The following is a 22,486-nucleotide window of genomic DNA, read 5'->3' as shown; positions in this document are numbered from 1 at the left end:
TACTGACACACATGTCAGGGCAGCTCCATCCCTCTCTTTGGACATTCCCGTTGACAGCCTGGCTACTCCACTTCCATCATTAGTTAGGCTTCATCATTTTTCGCCAGAGGTGGTTCATATTTTATCTTCCTCTCATAAGCCCTCAACCAGGAAGATTTATTACAGAAAATGGAAGATGTTTTCAATCTGGGCACATGCCAGAAAGATTGCCCTTACACAGCTCCAATTTCGTCTGTATTGGAGTTTTACTATGCTCTTTAACCAGGGTTCAGCAGCTGCAACCATTAAAGTCCAATTGGCGGTGATTTCTACCTTTCATGTCGCAGGCGAGCCTAGCCTGATGGCATATAGACTCTGTAAGGCTTTCCTGAAGGGCATGTTGTTACTTCGTCCTCTGGTATCAGAACATGTTATGCTTTGTGACTTAAACTTTGTTCTACAGGGTCTTACTTCACCCCCCTTTGAGCCTGCAGCCACTTGCGATTTAAAATTCTTAACTTGTAAGATTGTCTTTTTAGTAGCCATCACGTCAGCCAGACGCGTGTCGGAGCTTCAAGCTTTATCATTCAAACCTGCTTATCTGATTTTTCATAAGGACAGGATTTCTCTCAGACCGAATCCCTCTTTTCTTCCCAAAGTGGCGTCAGTCAGTAACCTTAACCAATCTATTGAATTGCCAGTGTTTTTTCCCCAGTTTTCAAACAAGGCAGAATTCTGGGTGAAGGCTCACTCTACTCGGTCTGTATCTACATCTACAGCTTTTCAGGCCAGATTGTCTATGGATGATATTTGTGCTGCGGCTACTTGGACATCTCCTCACACCTTTGTTACTCATTACAAGTTGGATGTGGTATCTAGGGGCAGGTCTTCCTTTGGTTCCACATTGCTCAGGAGTATTTTCCACTGAGCCTCCCAAAATTTAGGTGCTGGGGAAGCTGTCCCACGGGTAAGAATCTAAGCGAGATTGGACTACATAACATCAAGAAGTTATGTACTCACCATAATGTTTCGATGTATGTAGTCCATCCCACCTCACATTCTTACTTACCCCCCCCTCCTTCCCCCGTCCTGGAGGATCTGGAGGTTAGGTATGGTTTCAGAGCTCCCTTCATTCTTGGTTTGTTCTTCCTTTCCTTAGGTGTTGTTATGCATGAAGAATGAGTGCTGGTGCTCGCAGCAAACTAGATCTGGGGATAGAGAGCAGTGCAGCATGGGATACCATCTTAGCCCAGCCAATAGAAAGACTTCGAGCTAAAAAAAGTTTGGCCAAGTCGGAGCCGACATTCGGCTCCGAACCCACTGGTAAAAATGTGAGGCAAGATGGACTACATACATCGAACGTTATGGTGAGTACATAACTTCTTGTTTGTGTCCCTGCTCCAAGCAACTGACACACACTCCTTGAGATTTGATCTACACACACACACACACACACACACACACACACACACACACACACACACACACACACACACACCTGGGAAATGCTGGCACAGATCCTCCAGCTATGCCCCCTTCTGCCCAGACCACAAGGTAGTTACACTGCCACCAGACACTATAAAGTCAGCAATTTTAAGGCTCCCACAAGGGTACCCAATTATACTGAGTGAAATTCATATTAATACAAATGGTAATACTGACCAAACAGCTAGGCTTTCAGGAGTGGCCACAGTGTCACCAATAGATATAAATACCCTCAAAGGTTAAAATATTCTCTAAAGGACCAGCCACAATGAAATGTTTAAGTATATTTAATAATAAATAAAAGAACATAAAAATACTAAATATCTATTTACATTAAACACCAGAGATGTCCTTCAAGGATGCATCTGCAGTCCTAACAAATGAGTTGTCCTGGCCTCAGGCAGCCCTTCGGTCGGCCGGATTCCAAAGTCTGGGTCTGGCCTCGGCTGATGTCGCACTTCACCCGACGTCATAGCTGCAGTTCAGCGGGTATAAAGGCATCAGCCGACGCCATTTTCCTCAGTCTTTCTTGCCGCGTGGCGCCCGAAGCAGAAGCTGTTCGCAAGTGCCGGTCTGTCAGAACCAGAGATTGCTACTACCGAAGACTTCTAAAAAGCTAAGTACCCCGTTGGGGACTCTTTCTTGCCTCAGCCGATGTCAGAAAAAGTGAATAACTGTTTAACTTGTGGGAAACAAATACCTCATAAAGATTTCCACTCTTACTGCCTACCTTGTTTAGGCCCAGACCACGACGTAGCAGCTTGTCTAGCCTGTGCTTCCTTCAACCGATGGACACTTAGATGTCGGTCGGAGTTTGCAGAGGAGTTTTTCGGCTCCGCTTTTGCTTATATCATGCCGTCGGAGACTCCGACTTCACAATTAGCTAAAAAGCGTAAGGAAAAGGACTGACATTCGCAGTCCGCGGTTTCGGCCGAAACCGCGGTTAAGCCAACCGCGAGTGTCTCGGTTTCGGCTGAAACCGAGTCCGCGGTTCTCCCTTCGGCCGAAAGCATGCCTCCTACTACCGAGGCCTCTTCCAGCATGGCTGAATCTGCTACGGAAAATCCACCTGCTCTTACAGTTTCTCAGGATTTATCAGATACTATCCCCTTAGATGTATCTACTCCTGCACGTGGAGCTGCTAGGCCCCCTGCATCCATGTCAATTAAGGCTTTTGCCAGGGCTAAAGCAGCCAAATCTTCAAAGGCAGTGCCTGCTAAAACCCCCTCTCACAGGCCTAACTCTAGTACTCAAATGCTTAGTCTAGCAGAGGATCTCATTTCTTTGATCAGGGGAACCCAGTCTCACCCTGACAGGGCCTCTCACCCACCTCCAGAGAAGAGGCCTAGAGCAGAGCCCCCTGAGCCAGTTTCTTCAGATTACTCCTCTGATGATTCAGAAAATACAAATCCTCCAGAAGGCCCTTATTCTCCATATGAGGACTCTGATGCAGAGGATTCCATACCTTCTGCCTCTCCTCCTGAGGAATTTTCTTTTGGGGAAACCTTGCATGCTATGAGGGAACAATTTCAATGGCAGGGCCAGGATTTTTCAGACTCTAGGAAAAGGCTTAGGAACTTTTACATTTACCACAGCATAGGCCTTTAGCTATTCCTCCAGTACTTACAGTTGTGGATGATGCATTTAATGATGCTTGTACTGCCCTGACTCACTGCCTCCGGCCCCTGCTAAGCCCGACAGATACTACAGGGTTCCGGACACACATTATCATTTGTATAAGGCTCCTATTGCAGATCCTGAAACTATTTCACAGGGCCCCAAAGCTGTAGCAGCTGCCTCTGCCAAAAACCTCCCTCTGAAAGAGAATCTAGGGCATTGGAGAGATGGGGTAAAAAGTTTATACTTCTGCTACTCTTTCGGCTAGGGCCTTAAACTGTCAATTCCACATGATTCAGTATCAGGAATTTCTGTTAGATCAGCTCACTAAAAAACTGTCCTCGCCTGAGCCTTTAGACCGTAAGTCCCTTCAGGATTTGGTGCATAACACTCAGCAGGTCAGTAATCATTCCTTAAAATGTGGCTATGATGCACTGGAGGCTTCCTTTAGATCAGCTATTACTGGTACAGTGATCAGAAGGCATGCATGGTTAAAAGAGCAATCCTTACCAGACCATGTAAAGTCAAAGCTTCTAGATGCTCCCATGGAAAAGCACAGTTTGTTTGGTTCCCCTGCACAGCAAGTGTTGAAGAAGGTGGAAGAAAAAGCTAAATCTGTCCAGACAGTCAAGGATTTCTTACAGGTCCAGCCTCCGAGGTTTAGTAGGAACTGGCCTTCCAAGAATTAGTCCTTTCCAGACACCACCAGAGCACAGAGAAGCAGAAATAGACGCCCTAGAGGCAGAGGTCAATCCAGAGGTGCCTACAGGGGACGTCAGTGGCAGCCTAACAGCCAGAGAAGTACTGCCACAGATCCAGCCACTACCACTTCCACAGGACAATCACAGTGACTTGGCTCTGAAACCGCCTACCAGGGAACAACTGGGAGCACCCTTAGGCGGAAAGCTAGCCTTATTTTCAGTAAATTGGCATTACATTACAGGAGACAAATGGATTTTACAGACAATAGACAAAGGCTACAGGTTTCACTTCCATACTCTTCCAAGGAAGAGAGGAATGCCAAACCTACCTCCAAACCAAAGGACAAACGCTCTACAGCAAATAGACCACTTACTAAGGATGAGAGCTATAGAAAAGGTACCGGCTATGGAGCAAGGACAAGGATTTTATTCAAGGCTTTTCGTGGTACCAAGAAAGGAAAACCAATGGAGACCTATCCTCGACCTGTCCGCTCTAAACACATATCTCATTGTTCCAAAATTCAAGATGCTGACCCTACAGCAACTTCTTCCCATGCTGGGCAAGGAGTCTTGGCTGGTGACTCTGGATCTCAAGGAGGCATACCTGCACGTCCCCATACGACGAAATTGCAGAAGATACCTCAGATTTCTTGCAGGATCAGAGCATTATCAATTCTCAGCATTGCCTTTTGGCTTATCTACTGCGCCCAGAGTATTCACGAAATGCCTGGCATCAGTAATTGCTCATTGCAGTCTTCAGGGAATTCAAATTTATCCATACCTGGACGACTGCCTGTTACAAGCGGACAGCAAAGACAAATTAACAAAAGATTTGAAAAAGGTTAGCCACCTGCTGCAAGCCCTGGGATACACAGTCAACACAAAAAAGTCAAGGCTGACACCATCCCAAAGGATAACCTTCTTGGGTGCAGAACTGGACACATCAAACCAGATGGCATTCCTCACAGCAGAAAAACAGAAGCAGCTACCACTCTATTTCATGGCATTAACAACGCAGAACCAGCTTACAGCAAGGAAAATCCTGCAAGCCCTGGGTTACATGGCATCCTGCATAATATTAATTCCACATGCCAGACTACATATGAGGAAGTTGCAATGGTACCTGAGGAATTTATGGTCTCAGCACAAGCACAGCCTAGAAACCCAAATTCCAATAATTCCATGCCTGAAGCAAGAATTCCAGTGGTGGGCCCAGGCCTGTCAATTGAACAAAGGACTGCCCTTCCACAGGCCTCATCCAAGCCAGACTATCACCACGGACGCCTCAGACCTCGGTTGGGGGCACACATGGTGGACAAGTGCATACAAGGCTTATGGACTCAAGAACAGATGAACCTACACATAAATCAAAAAGAGATGCTGGCAGTAAAACAGGCAATTCAGACATTCAGACCATTTCTTCAACAGGGTCATTTGCTGATAAGGACGGACAACACCACAGTTATGTGGTATATCAACAAGCAGGGAGGCACACATTCATATCCTCTATGCCGGATGGCAATGGACCTCTGGAATGTGGCCCTGAGCCTCAACATTCAGCTTCAGGCCATATTTGTGCCAGGAAAAGAAAATATACTAGCAGATATCTTAAGCAGAACCACCACAGATGCCCACGAATGGATGCTGCATCCAGACATTTTCAAAACCATCACAAGGAAATGGGGACTGCCAGAAATAGACCTGTTCGCATCCCCACACAACCACCAATTGAAAAAATTCTGCACAAGGGCATACCACCCACTTGCTTGGAAGGTGGACTCCCTATCCTTCAGTTGGGAAAACCTGACAGCATATGCATTCCCACCTCTTCCTTTGATGCACAAAGTGCTACTGAAGATCAGAGAAGATCACCCGAGGATCATCTTGATAGCTCCAGACTGGCCGAGGCAACATTGGTACCCACTGCTGAGGAGTATGTCCCGGGAACACGCATGGCCTCTACCCCTACTACCTCTACTGCTAACACAGAACAACTTCAAAATCCTGCATCCAAACTTGAAAACACTGCAGCTAGCTGCTTGGAACATTATATAAGGCAGAATAACCCAGATTTATCTTAAAGGGTTAAAGACATTATCTTGGAGGCTCGCAGACCCTCAACAAGGAAAACGTATTCAGCAAAATGGAAAAGATATCTCATTTGGAGTGCAACAAAAGGAGTAGATGCATCATTGGCAAACATAGCTAACATCCTGGAATACTTAGCAGAGCTTTTCCACAATGGTCTGTCTTACTCCTCCATTAAGATTCATGCATCAGCAATTTCAGCAGAATACAACATGGATCCTCCAGTCTTTTCTCAACCTCTACTCAGGCAGTTTCTCAGAGGAATTAAAAATGTAAAGCCACCAAGGAATCCACCATTGCCTACATGGGACTTGAACTTTGTGTTAGAAAAGTTGACACTTGCCCCTTTTGAACCAGCAGCAACAGCAGAATTACAGTACTTATCTTGGAAAACTGCATTCCTGCTTGCAATCACTTCAGCTAGAAGGGTTTCTGAATTACAGGCATTAATGGCAGTACAACCCTTCCTTATCTTCCATCAGGATAGAGTGTCCATGAGAACTAATCCTACCTTTATGCCAAAGGTGGTCTCCAGGGTATCATTAAACCAAGCAATACACCTGCCACCATTCTTCCCCAACCCGCAGAACAGGGGGGAAAGATTGCTGCATACCTTGGATGTACACAGACAATTGCGCTACTACCTGGACAGAACCAAGAACAATAGAAAAACTGACCAGCTTCTGGTAGCATTTGCAACAGGAATGGAAGGAAAAGCAATTTCAAAACAAACAATCTCAAAATGGATAGGAAATTGCATTAGATTTTGTTACTCTTTTCATGGAAAGGCAACTCCAGAAAACATCAGACCTCACTCCACAAGGGCTACAGCCACTACTACAGCTTTCTTACGAGGAGTGGCTACCAAAGACATTTTAGAGGCTGCTACTTGGAGCTCCGTGCATACATTTGCCAAGCATTATAATCTACCTTTATACTCCAGATCCCGAGCAGGTTTTGCCACTGTTTTGCAAGGGATCTTAACTACACCATAAACTCATAGTGCCTCCTCCCCCAGTTTGGCTATGGTATTCTACCCATTTGTTAGGACTGCAGATGCATCCTTGAAGGACATAGTACAGTTTTGTACCTACCATAAATGTAGATGTCCGAGAGGTATGCATCTGCAGTCAGGATTACCCACCCTCCTTCCCCTCTGTGGTACTCCTAGGGTATTTGCCCATCTTGTAGCTAGCTGGGGGAATCTATTATGGTGTATTTGTTTGTATATATGTATATACATGTTTATTTCTATTTGCTCTCTATTGTTTGGAAACATTTGCATTTATCCAAATTTAGCCTTCCTAGAGGGCACCTGGCATCTGGGGCAAGAAACACTGAGGAAAATGGCGTCGGCTGATGCCTTTATACCTGCTGAACTGCAGCTATGACGTTGGGTGAAGTGCGACATCAGCCGAGGCCAGACCCAGACTTTGGAATCCGGCCGACTGAAGGGCTGCCTGAGGCCAGGACAACCCATTTGTTAGGACTGCAGATGCATACCTCTCGGACATCTACATTTATGGTAGGTACAAAACTGTACTTTTCTGATGTTGTCAGTCTTCATTCTATCCTCAACAAATGGGTTCGGATCCAATCTGACTTGGTCGATGCTACAGCTCTCGGCCATCAGATCTCTTGAGCTTCTGCCTTACCCACAGTGCACCCTACCAATTACCTCAGATCTTGTTTGCCACTTCTAGCTAATGGACGTGGTCTACCAGTTTCTCTTGAGCTGTATTGGATAAGTAAAGTTTTTTATTCATATTTGCTCTTATTGAACATTGTTTCCATAGTTTACCAAATGCATGGCAGTAGTAGCAGCATACCTCAGGCTGCAGGGATTCCAGGTGTTTCCCTACCTGGACGACTGGCTCATTATCGCTCTGACCAGGCTTCAACTGATACAGTCCTCCAAACTCTGGGCCTCATGGCTGCAGTGATAACCTTAGTTTTGTTGACCGGGTTATACATGTGGATCCTACAGTGGATGTTGGCTACTCAGTGGTCAATTTTCCATCAGTCAATGTCATATCAGATAAAAATTCCAATACTTGCAGAAGAATCTGTTTTGGCGGATCCAGTCCGATCAACTGCTCTATGGCCGTCCATTCATTCGCCAACAGCCCAAGGCCATAGTGACCATGGATGCTTCCCAGATAGGGTGGGGGGCATTATCTGAGGAAGACAGGCCAGGGTACTTGGCCCCCCGAAGAGGCCAGTTTGCATATAAATGTCCTAGATATGAGAGTAGTGATGTTGATGTTGCGAGCATTTCAAGATGTTCTTCTATGGGGCAACTGAGATTCAGACGGACAACATGTCAGTCGTCTGGTACATTAACAAACAAGGGAGAACCAGATCTTACCCAGTGTGTCGAAAAGCACTCAGGGTCTACCAGTGGGTGATCTCTTCAGACTGCTTTCTTTTAGTGACACACATTCTGGGGAGATACACTTTGATTGCAGGCAAACTGAGCAGTGAGCAGGTGCATACTACTTCCACACAAGTGGTCCCTCAACAAGAAAATGGAGGACGAGATTTTCCATCAACGGAGCCAGCCATGCTGCAATCTTTTGCCTCTCCTCTAAACAACAAGTGCAGCAACTACTTTGCCCTGATTCCCCCATGGGGTCAGTCACCAGGGGATGCTCTGCTTCACAATTGGCCTCCCTGTCTCCTTTATGCGTCCCACCAACCCCATTTATCCCAAAATTTCTTCAGAAAGCTGCCAGGTTGAAGAGCACAGTGATTCTCATTGCCCCGTATTGGCCTCAACAAATTTGGTTTCCCTTCCTACACCTGGTTCAACCACTTTGGAACCTAGATCTGATTCCAGACCTCCTGTGTCACCCAACGGGCATGTTACACCCAGATATACCAAACCTCAAACTGACTGCTTGACTTCTACAGTTCCCATAGTAACCAGACACTCTATGCTCTCATCACCTGTCTGACATATAATTCTGTCTTCCCATAAACCCTCCACAAGGGAAACATATTCAAGTAAATTAAAAAGGTTTGCCATTTGGGCTCAGCAGCATAAACTTGACCCCTTTTCAACCTCTATTTATCACATCTTAGATTTCCTTGCTCACTTTTTTCAAAACAGTGCTAGTAACTCAACAGTTAGGGTACAGTTAGCAGCAATTTCAAATTACCATACAGGACTGCATGGTGCACTCATAGCTTCCCACAAATTGAGCAAGGCCACCTTAAAAGGGACACTCCTTCTAAAGCCTCCTTTTAAAGAACCTACACCTCCATGGGGCTTAAATTTGATGTTGCAGTCTTTTACACAACCTCCATTTGAACAAGCAGCTACATGTGACCTTAAATATCTCTCTTGGAAGACTATTTTTTTTGTTTGCCATCACTTCCACAAGAAAAATTTCTGAGATCCAAGCACTATCTTCTAAACCACCTTACTTAGTTTTTCAAATAGATAGAGTGACCTTATGTCCCAACGGGTCTATATGACTTGGTCGACAGTTCATATGATCGACTGTTTATTTGGTCGACAGTTCATTTGATCGACAAGCATTTGCCCCCTTCCCCAATGTTGTGTGACCCTGGAGTTGATATATATAGTTAGGGGGGGTGTGGGGGGCACAGCCCCCCACATTGGGGGGTGTGGGGTGCGAAGCCCCCCACCTAAAATGCTTGTCGATCAAATGAACTGTCGACCAAATAAACAGTCGATCATATGAACTGTCGACCAAGTCATATAGACCCGTCCCAACACATCCTTTCTTCCAAAGGTGGTGTCAGAATCCAACATAAATAGTGCTATCAATTTGACAGTGTTTTTTTTCTAAATTTACCGACAAAGGAGAATATATCTTACATTTACTGGATGTTCATAGACAATTGCGATTCTGTCTGCATAGAACAGAAAAAAATCAGAAAAGCTGACCAACTATCTGCTTCCTTCTCTGGACCAAAATTGGGAAAATCATTTTCTAAAGTTACTCTATCAAAGTGGTTGACAATTTGCATCTCCTTTGTGAATGATAAATTAGGCATTTCCCTTACACACCCATTGAAAACACACTCCACTAGATCTGTGGCTACTTCCGTGTTTTTTCAATCTGGAATGTCTTTGGATGACATTTGTGCAGCATCAACTTTGGCTACTCCTCATACCTTTATCACTCATTACAAATTGGATCTGGTCTCCAGCGGTAGGTCATCATTTGGTTCTATGGTGCTCAGGAATATCCTTCCTTTAGTCCATCCTGGATTCAAGTAGCTTGAAAGATCTGGTGGCTCCGAGCTGTAGCATCAGTCGAGTTGGATCCAAACCTATTCATTGAAAGAATGAAGACTGACAAGACAGATGGAATGGCATAATGAGAACATTACTTCTTTTTCCCTGGTTCACTTACTGGAGTAAGGCAAGATGAAGTAGGTGAGGGGTCCTTCCTTGTCAAGTTCCTAAAACAGTGCTCTGAGACTTCACTCTCACCTAGTATTAAAACATCATTTTTAGTGATGGATTGCAGAATGACATCACATGCATCTGGTCATCTGGCTTCTGGTTCCCATGTTACCCCCATTGCTAGAAACTGACAGGTTTTTAGCACATATGTGTCATTAATACACACACACATAGCTTTTCTCAGATCTGTTGCGGCGTCTGAAAATCATAAAGCAATTTCAAATTTCCACCCTTCCAGAGTAGCAATTAGTTTACCCCAAAAACAATACAGAAAGCTTCCTAGTACAGACTTTTTGTGTCTGGCTGCACTGAGAACTGTAAGATACAATCCTTATAACCTAAGCTAGGTAATTTAATTTCTTACTATTTTTGCAGTTAGCTGGACTTGAGATTAACACCTTCACTTCCAGTATCATTTGATGTTAAGTTGTCTATCTCGCCTTCATTCTTGCTGGTTGGGTTTGGAGCCGATCTTCGGCTCCGACTCGGCCATCTTCAAAAGCTCGAGAGCTGCATACTGGCTGGAGGCCACCCCTTATCCCATGATGTCTGACGCTAGATACCCAGATCTCGTTTGCCGCTTCTGCTGCGAGGTTGTCTTACTGGCTCAGGTCAAATATTTTATTATTATTATTATCTGTTTTTTGATAAAAAAACTAGTAGGTTTAGTGTAGTTTATAATTTGTAGTATACTATCTTTCTAGGGGTATCTTTGTTTAGGTATATATCCTTTCCTTACCTGTATTCCCCTACACTTCAGAAAACTCATTTCAGTTAGAGAGTCCCCCCCCTCTCTCTTTTCTGAAGTAGCCATTTAAGTTAGAGGCTAACCTATCTTTTCTTAAAAAAAAAAATATATATATATAGTTAGTATTTACTTAGTTTAGTAGACTATTGTGTGTACACTTGACTGTTTTTCGGTGTGGTAATTTTGTGTGTGTGTTATAGTTACTATACATAAATTGTTATAGTTCTGTTTTTTGTCTGGTAATCCTTCTTTAGCTATGTCTAAGGATACCAAGGTGTCCGGATTCAAGAAGTGTGATTATGCTGTCAGAAGATGTCTCTGACAGATGGTCACACTTCTTGTGTCTATTGTCTCGGTGCCGTGCACCTGCAGGACTCTTGTTCGGTTTGCCATGCTTTCAGTCCAAGAGTCCTGCAGGAGCGTAGGAATAAGTTAATCCTATGGGGTTTGCTCAAACCCGAGGAGTCACCGGCTAAGGCTCAGCCCGTGAAGTCCTCCAAGCCACCTAAACCTTCGACTCCCAGTTCGGAGCCGTCGTTAGGTGAAGCTGCTAATTCTGCCTCGGTTCCGGCTGGAACTGATGTGCCTGCCTCTCAGTCGGTTCCGACACACACTTTGGAGCGGGCAGGGAGTCGAAAGAGATCTAGAGCTCCTTCCCTGGAGTCGATACGCTCGGCTCCGAGGTCTCCTCTGCTCCAGTCGGAGCGCAGTCATCGGTCCTCCCACTCTTCTCGGTCATCGAAATTGTCAGCTCACGACTTGGAGAGAGTAGTCAGCAGGCTTTTGAAATTTCAGGCCCTAGCTAAAATGTTGTCCAGCCCCCTTCAATAGGGTTTGGCTCCATCCTTGTCTGCAGTCATTCTTCCTCTGACTCCCCCCTTGAGTTCAGAGCCGGAGCTCGTTGGGGTTCAAATCGTGGAACCGTTGGCAATGATACCTTCTCCTTCAGTTCCGTCGTCGGCTCCGATCACTTCCTTGGTACCGTCCTTGGAGGGATCTGGGTGCTGAGACTCCATCGTCGGCTCCGAGGGGGCGAGTGGCATCAGACCCTTGTCCAACCCCATTCTCCCTCTCAGAGCTTTGGCGCAGGTGAGCTCGGCTCCTATGTCAGCTTCGGAGCTGCCCCCCTCGGTGCGGAGAGGGATTCCGGTCTCTTCAGAACAGGAGCCATCTCGGCATCCGAGCAGGGATGCCTTCGAGGTCATGAGGAGCGTGCTGGCTCCTGAGTCAGCCCCACGATCATCCCCACTGGCTCCTCCCACTATGGTGCCTGCATCTGCCTCTGTCTCTCCTCCAGACCCCAAGCTTGGGGAACCAATGCTCCAGGGCACCCCCTTGGGTGTATCGTCCTCTTCCGAGGCCTCCCCTGATCATTCAGAGGAGCCACCTCGTAAGAGGAAATGCAAGAGGAAGCATGTTGACTCCCCTGAGTCTGTCACATCAGATACCGACTTGGAGGATTTGGAAGGGTCCCTGAGATCCCCCTCTGAAGATGTCTCCTTTTCAGACATCCTTGAGATGCTTAGACAGAGGGGGAACTGGACTACCCTAAGCCCCTCCGAGAATGAGTCGGTATTCCTGGATGTGTTTGGATCCCGACCTTCCACCTCCTGGGTGTCTCCGCCTTTTGACCCACTCATGTCCGTGGTGGCTCGGAAGGCGTGGTCAGCTCCAGACACAGTGGAACCCACCCCCCAGAAGACCCAGTAAATTCATAATGGCACCACAGGATAAACAGTTTTTGACCAAAGGTATCCCTGTTGATGCCATGGTGGTAGCGGCGGCCTCGAAGAAGGAGTTGGCTGAAACTTTTTCATCTGTCCATCCTCCTAACAAGGAGTTCAGGACGATGGACAGATACGGGAAGCGGATGTTCTCTTCAGCGACTTTTTCTATGAGGTCTCTGAATTACTTGTGCCACTTTACCCGCCTTCAAAGGGATCTCCTTAAAGAGCTTGGAGATACCCTCCAAGATCCATCAGCTGAGAGGGCCCGGGCTAAGGCAGCCTCCCAGCTGGTGAGTCTTAATTCAATGGTGAACTCCTCCATGAGGCTCATTTCTTCTGCAGCCGATGGTGCGAGTAGAGCCGCAGGCACAGGTGTTCTAAGGAGACACGCCTGGATGCGGCTATGTAACTTTGCAGAACCGTTCAGAGCATCTTTCACCAACACCCCCTTTGATGGTTCCTCTCTTTTTGGATCACAGGTGAAGGACACCCTTACCAGGTGTGAACAGGAAGGCAAGACTCTTTCTGCCGTGGGAGTCCATTTTTCCACTCCTTCTAGACCATATCCCAGGGGTCAGAAGAGCGGAAAGATGTGGTTCCAGAAATCTCAGGGAGCCTTGCCGGACATACGTGGTGAGTTCCCATCCAGGGGCAGAGGAGGGAACAATAATAGATGCCGCCCTCGTGGCAGAGGCGGTCCACAAAACCAGGGCAGCAGAGAATCCTTCTCTGAGAAGCCCTCTCACCATCCCTGAAGGGTTGCCCGACTGCTCACCTCTGGAGGCAGTCGGGGAAAGATTATAACTGTACCCAAGGGCCTGGCAAGACATAACACAAGACAAATGGGTGCGATCAGTTATATCCAGAGGCTACAGAATACCCTTCATTCGCACTCCCGTAAAGTCATACAAGTCCCTTCCAGATGTTCCACTCAATCTAAGGGATCAAGCAGTACAAGAAATTTCAGAACTGCTAAGAAAAAGAGCCATCCAGCAAGTCCCAACAGACCAGCAAGGATCCGGAATTTACTCAAGGTTCTTTTTGGTACCAAAAAAGACAGGGAACTGGAGACCCATTCTGGATCTCAGCAGTCTGAACAGGTCTGTACAAAGAACCAAGTTTTGGATGGTCACGCTACAGTACTTTATGCCCTTTCTGGGTCAGGACAATTGGATGTGCACTATAGATCTTCAGGACGCGTACTACCACGTCAAAATAGACAGACGCTCCAGAAGATTCCTCCGCTTCCGGCTGGGAGCCAGCCATTACCAGTTCAGAGCTCTGCCTTTTGGTCTCACCACAGCCCCCTGGGTGTTCGCCAAATGCATGGCAGTAGTTAATGCTCACCTGAGACGGCAAGGATTCCAGGTGTTTCCATATTTAGATGACTGGCTCCTTACTGCTACCACCAGGCATCACCTTCTGTGAGCCAGAGACTTCACTATCGACACTTGCTCCAGACTGGGTATCTCAATAAATTTCAAAAAGTCTGCATTGTCGCCCTGTCAGTCTATCACCTTTATAGGTGCAAATTTAAATACAAAAGATATGTCAGCGAGCATTCCACCAGACAGGGTAGTAGTGATTCGTCAACATGTACAGGTCTTATTAGCATGCAAGAGAATTCAAGCCAGGTTCGTCCTCCAAACTCTAGGTCTCATGGCAGCAGCTATCATACTTGTTCCTCTAGCTCGTTTTCACATGAGGATCCTCCAGTGGCTGCTCTTCACCCAGTGGTCCTTTCAGCAACTTCCCATGTCTCACATGATTATGATCACAGAAGCATGCAAAAAGCACCGTGCATGGTGGATGGTCTCCACATCAGTACCCCTAGGCAGACCATTTGTACTTCCCCCTCCAGTTGCTATGGTTACCACGGACGCTTCCCTGATTGGGTGGGGGGGGGGCATTATCTGGGCAGGACAGTCCAAGGCACCTGGCAACCTCACGAGTATCACCTGCATATAAACGTCTTGGAGATGAGGGCCGTGCTTCTAGCATTGCAAGCTCTACAGGACTCTCTTCCTACCGGGATCATTGCAATTCAAATGGACAATATGTCAGTAGTGTGGTACATCAACAAGCAGGGCGGAACCAAGTCCTACCCCCTATGTCAAGAAGCACTCAGACTCTGGTAGTGGGCGATCTCTTCCCAACGGTTTCTGATCGCAACGCACATCCCTGGGAAGTCCAACGTCATAGCAGACAGACTGAGCAGAGCAATTCTCATCCCTCACGAGTGGTCTCTGAATCAAGCAGTTGCGGACCAAATATTCCGCAAATGGGGCCAGCCTTGCTGCGACCTTTTTGCCACCCCCTTCAACAGCAAATGCAACAAATTCTTCTCTCTCCTATCACTTCCCGGACATTCCCCCAGAGACGCTCTAGTCCACAATTGGCCTCAGGGACTTCTTTATGCATTCTCTCCGTTTCTCCTTATTCCAAAAATGATACAGAAAGTTACCGTTTTGGGCTGCAAAATGATCCTCATTGCTCCTTACTGGCCTTGACAAATATGGTTCCCATTCCTGCATCATCATCTTCTCGAGCAGCCTTGGACTCTGGACCCAGTTCCAGACCTTCTGATCCATCAATCGGGCGGGCTGCACCAATCCCTGCAATCTCTCCAGCTCACTGCTTGGTTGCTCCACTTCCAACCTTAGCCAGGCTTCCAGATATCTCCACGTCTGTGCGGGAAATTATTTTATCATCACACAAGTCTACCACTAGAAGAACGTACGCTAGTAAGTGGAAACGTTTTTCTTCCTGGGCAGAGACTAAGTGTATAGACCCCTTTTCAGCCCCTGTACACTACATTTTGGATTTTCTTGCAGAACTTTTCCATTTTGGGTCCGCTTCCACTACAGTTAGAGTTCAGTTAGCTGCAATTTCAAATTTTTACATTGGCCTGTCAGGAAATAATATCATGTCGCACAAGCTGTGTAAAGCCTTTCTCAAGGGTACCACTCTGCTCAGGCCTCCAGTGAGAGATCACCCACCTCCATGGGATCTAAATTTGATTTTAGCTTCTTTAATATTGCCTCCCTTTGAACCTGCAGCTTCTTGTACCCTGAAGTTTTTATCATGGAAAACTCTTTTTCTGGTAGCCATTACTTCAGCCAGAAGAGTTTTGGAACGGCAGGCTCTTTGTTCCCGTCCTCCGTACCTAGTGTTCCACAATGATAGGGTTGGTCTCAGGACTAATCCTTCCTTCCTTCCTAAGGTCTCTTCAGAAAATAACTTGAATCAGTCTATAGATCTTCCTATGTTTTTTCCCAACCACTCCAACAGGGCGGAATACAAATTGCATCATTTAGATGTTCACAGGCAACTACACTTTTATTTGCAGAGAGCGAAAGATATCAGGAAATCGGACCAACTTTTCCTTTCCTATGCTGAGGGTAAACAAGGTCTTCCAGTTTCAAAAGTAACCTTGTCCAGGTGGTTGACTTCTATTATCACATTTATCAATCAACTGAGGAATAGTTACCTGTTAAACCAAAAGGTCACTCCACTAGAGCTTTAGCCACTTCTGTGGCTTTTCAGGCTAGGTTGCCAATGGAATCTATTTGTGCTATGGCTACGTGGGCCAACCCACATACTTTCATTTCACATTATAAGTTGGATTTGGTTTCCAGGCGCAGAGCTGATTTTGGTTCCACTGTTCTGAAGAGTTTGTTCCGATGAGTCACCCAGGATTTTAGGTGCTAGGGACGCTGTCCCAACCAGCAAGAATGAAGGTGAGATAGACAACTTAACATAAAAAAGTTATGTACCTACCATAACATTCCATGTTAGTTGTCTTCTTCTCACCTTCTTTCTTGCGTCCCACCTCCATCCCCCTATCTCTGTTGACCGAGAAGAGTTCTTTATGGTGTTTGTTCGCTGGCTGAGTCTTCTCTGGCTATTCCTTTCTGTCTAGTAGCCTCTCTGGAGGTTTTATATATTTCAGGATAGGATCCTTTCCTTTAGTATGTCTGCAGTAAGTCTTACCAAACGAGATCTGGGTATCTAGTGCCAGGCATCATGGGATAAGGGGTGGCCTTGAGCCAGTATGCAGCTCTCGAGCTTTTGAAGATTGCCGAGTTGGAGCCGAGGATCGGCTCCGAACCCAACCAGCTAGAAAGAAGGCGAGAAGAAGACAACTAACATGGAATGTTATGGTAGGTACATAACTTCTTTTTACACTATATACATTTCAACAGTTAAAATAATACATGTAATTTCTTCCTCTGTCCAGTAGGACACACTGTTGATACATTTTTTAACGTAAGTAACCTTACAGATACATTTTCATCACAAGCATCTGTACAAATCAATTTGATATTCAAATAATATATAATTCTTTATTAAATTTGAACTAGCTCTACTAACATATGTTGCGCATCCACTGCCCTATTTCTCCTGGCATAGCTGGCAATACCTCACATTGTCACACTTACCGTAATGCTAGATCCATGTTGTCTTCTTCTGTATGGCTCAGTATTCCCTCCCTCCATCCCCATCCTAAATTGTAATTTTGTATGGCCCTTGACTGATCGGTTGGGCCTGACCAGGGTCTTGTCTTGAAAACTTGACATTACCTTTCTTTGAACCTGCCTCTCAAGCTGATTCATGGTTCATTACTTGAAGACTGTTTTACTCATTGTTCTGATATCTGCAAGGTAAGACTCTGAGCTTCATACCCTCCTGGTGGATCTGATTTTTCACAAGGACACGGTTGTGTTAATGCACTGATCGATTATTCATACATAAAGTTGTTTTTGAATTTACCTTGAATCAAACCATGAGTCTCCCATTGTTCTATCCTGATCCAGAAAACAAGGGAGAAAAGATTCTATGCACCATGGATGAATAAGTGCAGCTCAGGTTCTACCTTGACAGAACAAATCCCTTCAGGAATGCTCAACAGCTGTTTGTCTCCTATACTGGGGCTAAGAAAGGTCAATCTGTCTTTAGCAAATGATCGCATAAAGGATGTCTTCTGCTATTGTTTTCTGATACTCCCACCTTGGTAAATCTCTTCCAGGCAAGGTTAAGGCTCAGTCGACTAGGGCCTTATCCTCTTTGATGGGATATTTAAAAGAGTTGGACTATAGACGCTTTTGAGCAGCAGCAACCTGGTCCTGCCTTCATATCTTCACAAAGCACTATAAACTGGATTCCTTTTCAAGGTCCAGAGTAGGTTTTGCCAGGACCATTTTCCAGGGTTTCCTGAATCCTTATCCTTCCACCTTCCAAGTAAGGTAAGCTTTTTGAATATACCCAAAATGCCACTGAAGCAGTGTTAATGAAGAAACATAGTACAGTAGTGTAAGTGCTACTTACATATAATAGTAGAAGTTCAAATTCCTCACTACCTGAGTAGCATCACCCACCTGTCATCCTCCATATTGTGCATAGCTGAGGTGGTTTTCAATCTCTTTAATTCGGTTGTTATGTTTGATTTTTATATGGTATTGTGGCTGGCTGTGAGTTTACTGTTTCTAGATCATTCAGGTTTCAGGTACTTTCCTCTCCTATATGGAAACAAAAAGCCTGAATACTCACTTCTTGTCACAACTGAAGGCTTCACTTTCAGGATATGCTCAGGCAATCAGCTATCACAAGAAGAGAGAGAGCTTTTGAAAGCTGGCCAATACTGGATTACCTTGACAGCTTAACCCAAAATACCACTGAGGCAGTATGAAATTCAAATGTCTGCAGTTACAGGTAGTAGAACGTATGCAAATGCTCTTTCTCACTATGTAAACCAGTCACCTAAATCCTAAAAAGTATACTGCCTATCTCAAAGCCTTATCTTTCTTCTCATCTGCCTGTACACAGATAAAGATCTTCTAAAGAGATTAATGATCTCTGAAATTTTTTCTGCTAACATCAAGAATTCCTTTGTAACAACAAGCAAGACATGAAGACTCTTGCCAGCAGGCCAGTGTTTATCCAAACTCTATAGTTTAGTCCACAGGCAGAGGGGCATCAACTGCTTTTTTTGAGTAGTTACTGTTTTTATATCAGGCCACTAACTTACTTATCTAGCTTCCTGTGTTTAGTCCTTTTGGCCATCACAAACTGGTCAGCAATTTCCTGTTTGACTGTTCTAGTGTTTCATATGGGCATGGGAGAACCATCTTCTCTGTGTCTGAGAGACTCTTTGGGAGATCTTTCTTGGTGTAACTGGGGTAAAAGGCCATTAGACCGGACAGATGTCCCTTCAAGTTGATGCTCTTCCACTGGTACTTCTAGTACGAAAAAAACCCACAAAAATTAAACACTACTCCTTTGAAGAAGTGATTACTGTTAAAAAAGATGAGTTCCTTACCTTGATTAGGCAGGTATTAGAGGCAATAAATCCTGGTATACAGATGCCATTACAGGTGGGCATCCCCTGTAAAGTTATTCCTACAGAAGTAGGGTTTGATGACTTTCACTCTGACAGAGATACAGCCTCACTGTCCTGGTATACCTCAGATCTCATTTGCCACCACATTGTTCGGATGTAGATTTCTGCTCTCGAGCTACAGAGATTAACCAGATATAGTTATATTTTTTTATGAACATTTTGTATCTAGTATTGCTTTCCTCTTCCTTCCTTTACCTTTATATAAAACATGATTGACTTTCAAACCTGTTACCTTTCCTTTATCTCTCTTAACTCTTAGGCCTTTATACCCTTGTCAGGGTATTTTTCCACATACAGTTGCTGGTATTCTTTCCCTCTGGTTCTGTTTACACAATTTAGGGTATCTTTTCAGTACGATTGTTGGTATTTTTGTTCCTTTCTATAAAATGAGAAAAAAAGTCTCTTTCTTTTGTTTCTTGTCGATGTGGCTGACAAGCCTACAGGCTTTAAAAAGTGCACTTCCTGTGGGCATAAGATCCTTAACTCACATGCCTACAAGGAGTGCATGTATTGTTTGGGTACTGCCGATCTGGATGTTGACTGCTCCATTTGTTCAGGATTCAACTCCCGTAATTTAAGTGATAGGAGGACTAAGTTAGTTTTAAAGGGCTTGCTACTTTCTACTATTGATAGGAGGAATAAGTTAGTTTTAAAGGGCTTGCTACTTTCTACTATTGTTTTTGCCTTAGCTGGGGCTCAAACCCCATCTAGTAAATTTGACAAAGTGAAGCCTGACGTGACTTCAAAGGAAAAGGAGTAATCCAGGAAATGGTCCCCTGACAGTTGTCCCCGTTCAGCTCCTAGTCACCTTCCTTGAATTCTACTAGGTTGCGCTCCAAGTCTCCTCAGATCTGATCCTCACTTTAAACTCCAGATCCGATACCTCCTTGGCTCCATTCACACCTGTCAAGGGGGATACTTAGAAAATCTTCCAGACCACCTTCCACTGCTTCATCTGTTAAATCTTCTAGGAGTGTATCAGAGGCAGAAGTGGATAAGATGATGAGGAAGTTTCTCAGGGCTCAAATCCAGATGGGGTGATTCCAGCTTCATATCCCATTGGACCTGTGAGACGCCTGTCCTCTCAATATCACCTTTTCTCCTTCTCCAATCCAACCAGTGGTTTCAGAGCCCTCAGATCTGAGATCTTCGAGGATGTCTTTGTCAGATCTGAAGACTGACATACTTCTACATAGAGCATGCCCCTGAATCAACCAGCTGTGACCTCTTTGGAGCAGGATGACTCTCAGTGCTAAAGCATTTGCACCAGCTCTGGGGGGTAATAATGTATCAAAATGAACAGACACTTCAGAAGATAGCTGCACTTCTGGCTGAGAGCCATCCATTACCAGTTCAGGCACTGCCATTTGGCCTCACCATAGCCCCCAGGTGTTCACCAAATGCATTGTCAATGGTAGTGGCTCACCTGAGACTGCTAGGACTCTGTGTGTTTCCATACCTAGATAACTGGCTCCTGACTGCCTCATCCAGGCATCTATTGATTCAAGTAAAGGACTACTTGTTCCAGTTATGCCATCAGTTGAGCATCACAGTCAATTACACCAAATCACAGCTTAACCCTACTCAGTAACTAGAGTTCATAGGTGCTTACCTAGACATGATCAGCCAGATAGATTTGCTTCCTCTAACAAGAATGTGTACTTTCAGGTCTCAGGTCATGAAAGTGATCTCCTTTTCGTATCCTACAGCTAGACTAGTCCTCCAAGTGTTAGGGTTAATGGCAGCATCTGTAAATCTAGTTCCACTAACCAGATATCATATGCGTGTCCAACAATGGATTCTTTTAGTATAGCGGTCTGTTCTTCAGCATTCTCTAAGCACCCTAGTCAAGATTTCCAAAGTTTGCAAAGAATATCTTCTTTGCTGGCTTCATTCAGACAAATTTTCTCCAGGTCTCCCCTTTGTTCTCCCACAGCCAGTAGCCACAGTCGCCATGGACACCTCCCAGATTGGGTGGATGTGGGGCAGTTTTTGGGAAGGACTGTCCAAGGTGTGTGGTCCCCAGAAGAGGCCATCCTGCACATCAGTGTCCTGGAGATGAGAGATGTTTTATTAGTGTTGCAGGTTTTTCAAGATGTTCTACCTTCAGTTATGATTGTGATACATAGAAACACCATGTCTGTCATCTGGTATATCAGTAAATGGGACGGGACCAGATCTTACCCATTGTGTCATGAGGCAGTGAGAACGTGGCAATGGGCAATCTCTTCTGGTCACTTTCTTTTGACAACACACATACTGGGGGAAACCAGTGTGCTTGCAGACAGCCTAACCAGTTCAGTTTTGATGCCTCATGACTGGTCTGTCAAAGAGAGGCAGAAAATATTTTTCTTCTGTGGGACCAGCCATACTGCGATCTTTTTGCTTCTCCCCTCAACAACCAGTGCAACGGGTTCTTCACCCTGGTCCCTCCACAGGGGAGTCCCCGACAGATGCTGTAGTCCACGACTGGCCCGCAGGTCTCCTTTATGCTTACTCCCCATTACTTCTCATCCTCATGTTTCTACAGAAAACATCCCATTTGAAGAGCACAATCATCCTCATAGTGCCCTTTTGGCTTCGTCAGGTCTGGTTTGCCTTCCTCTAGTCTCACTTTCTTTATTCATGTTGGATACTGGATCCACATCCAGACCTTCTGTCTCACCTGACAGGGATGCAACATGCAGACATCAATGGCCTGAAGGTGACCACATGGTTTCTTTAGTTCCAGTGATGGCTATATAGTCCAGGCTTTCTTCTCTAGTTCAACAGATTATTTTATCCTTTCAGAAGCTTTCCACCAGGAGAATTTACAAAAGTAAATGGAAAAGATTTTCAGTCTGGGCCCTTCAGAGAGACCTGGATCCCTTCTCCTCCTTAGTCTCAGCAGTTCTAGATTTTTTTGGCCTCCTTTTTTAACAACAGGGCAAGTTATTCTACTATTAAAGTTCAACTAGCAGCCATTTCAAATTTTCAATCAAGAGAGAATTGTGCTTCCTTGAGACTGTGCAAGGCTTTACTCAGGCCTCCGATTAAAGATCCTACACTTGCTTGAGATCTGACTATTCTGTTACAGGCTGTTACCTATCCTCCCTTTCAGCCTTCCTGTAAGATCAACCTTAAGTTCTTGTCCTGGAAAACATTTTTTCTGGTCACTCTAACCTCTGGTAGATGAGTATCTGAACTGCAAGCCATCTCTGCAAGATCTCCATATTTGATCTTCCATAAGGATAGGGTCTTGTAATGCATAAACCCATCTTTTTTTTTTTTTACCTAAAGTGGCTTCCAAATCTCATTTAA

The 22,486-nt window shown here is 45.2% G+C and overlaps 1 protein-coding gene across 2 annotated transcripts in view; it reads left to right on the top strand.

Moving 5' to 3' along the window:
• Window positions 1–22,486, top strand: part of LOC122815560 (carbohydrate sulfotransferase 1-like) — a 1,589,425-nt gene that overhangs the window by 837,449 nt on the left and 729,490 nt on the right. For both annotated transcript variants that reach the window (XM_044088150.1, XM_044088151.1), the window contains exon 3: window positions 17,816–18,032. The gene's annotated coding sequence lies outside the window, so the exon portion shown is untranslated. The remainder of the gene's footprint in view (window positions 1–17,815; window positions 18,033–22,486) is intronic.

Source organism: Protopterus annectens, chromosome 11.part0 (genome assembly GCF_019279795.1).
Source record: "Protopterus annectens isolate FY-2018-M chromosome 11.part0, PAN1.0, whole genome shotgun sequence".
Lineage (NCBI taxonomy): Eukaryota > Metazoa > Chordata > Ceratodontiformes > Protopteridae > Protopterus > Protopterus annectens.
The sequence above is the reverse complement of the archived record's forward strand: the minus strand, read 5'-3'. Positions and strand labels throughout refer to the sequence as shown.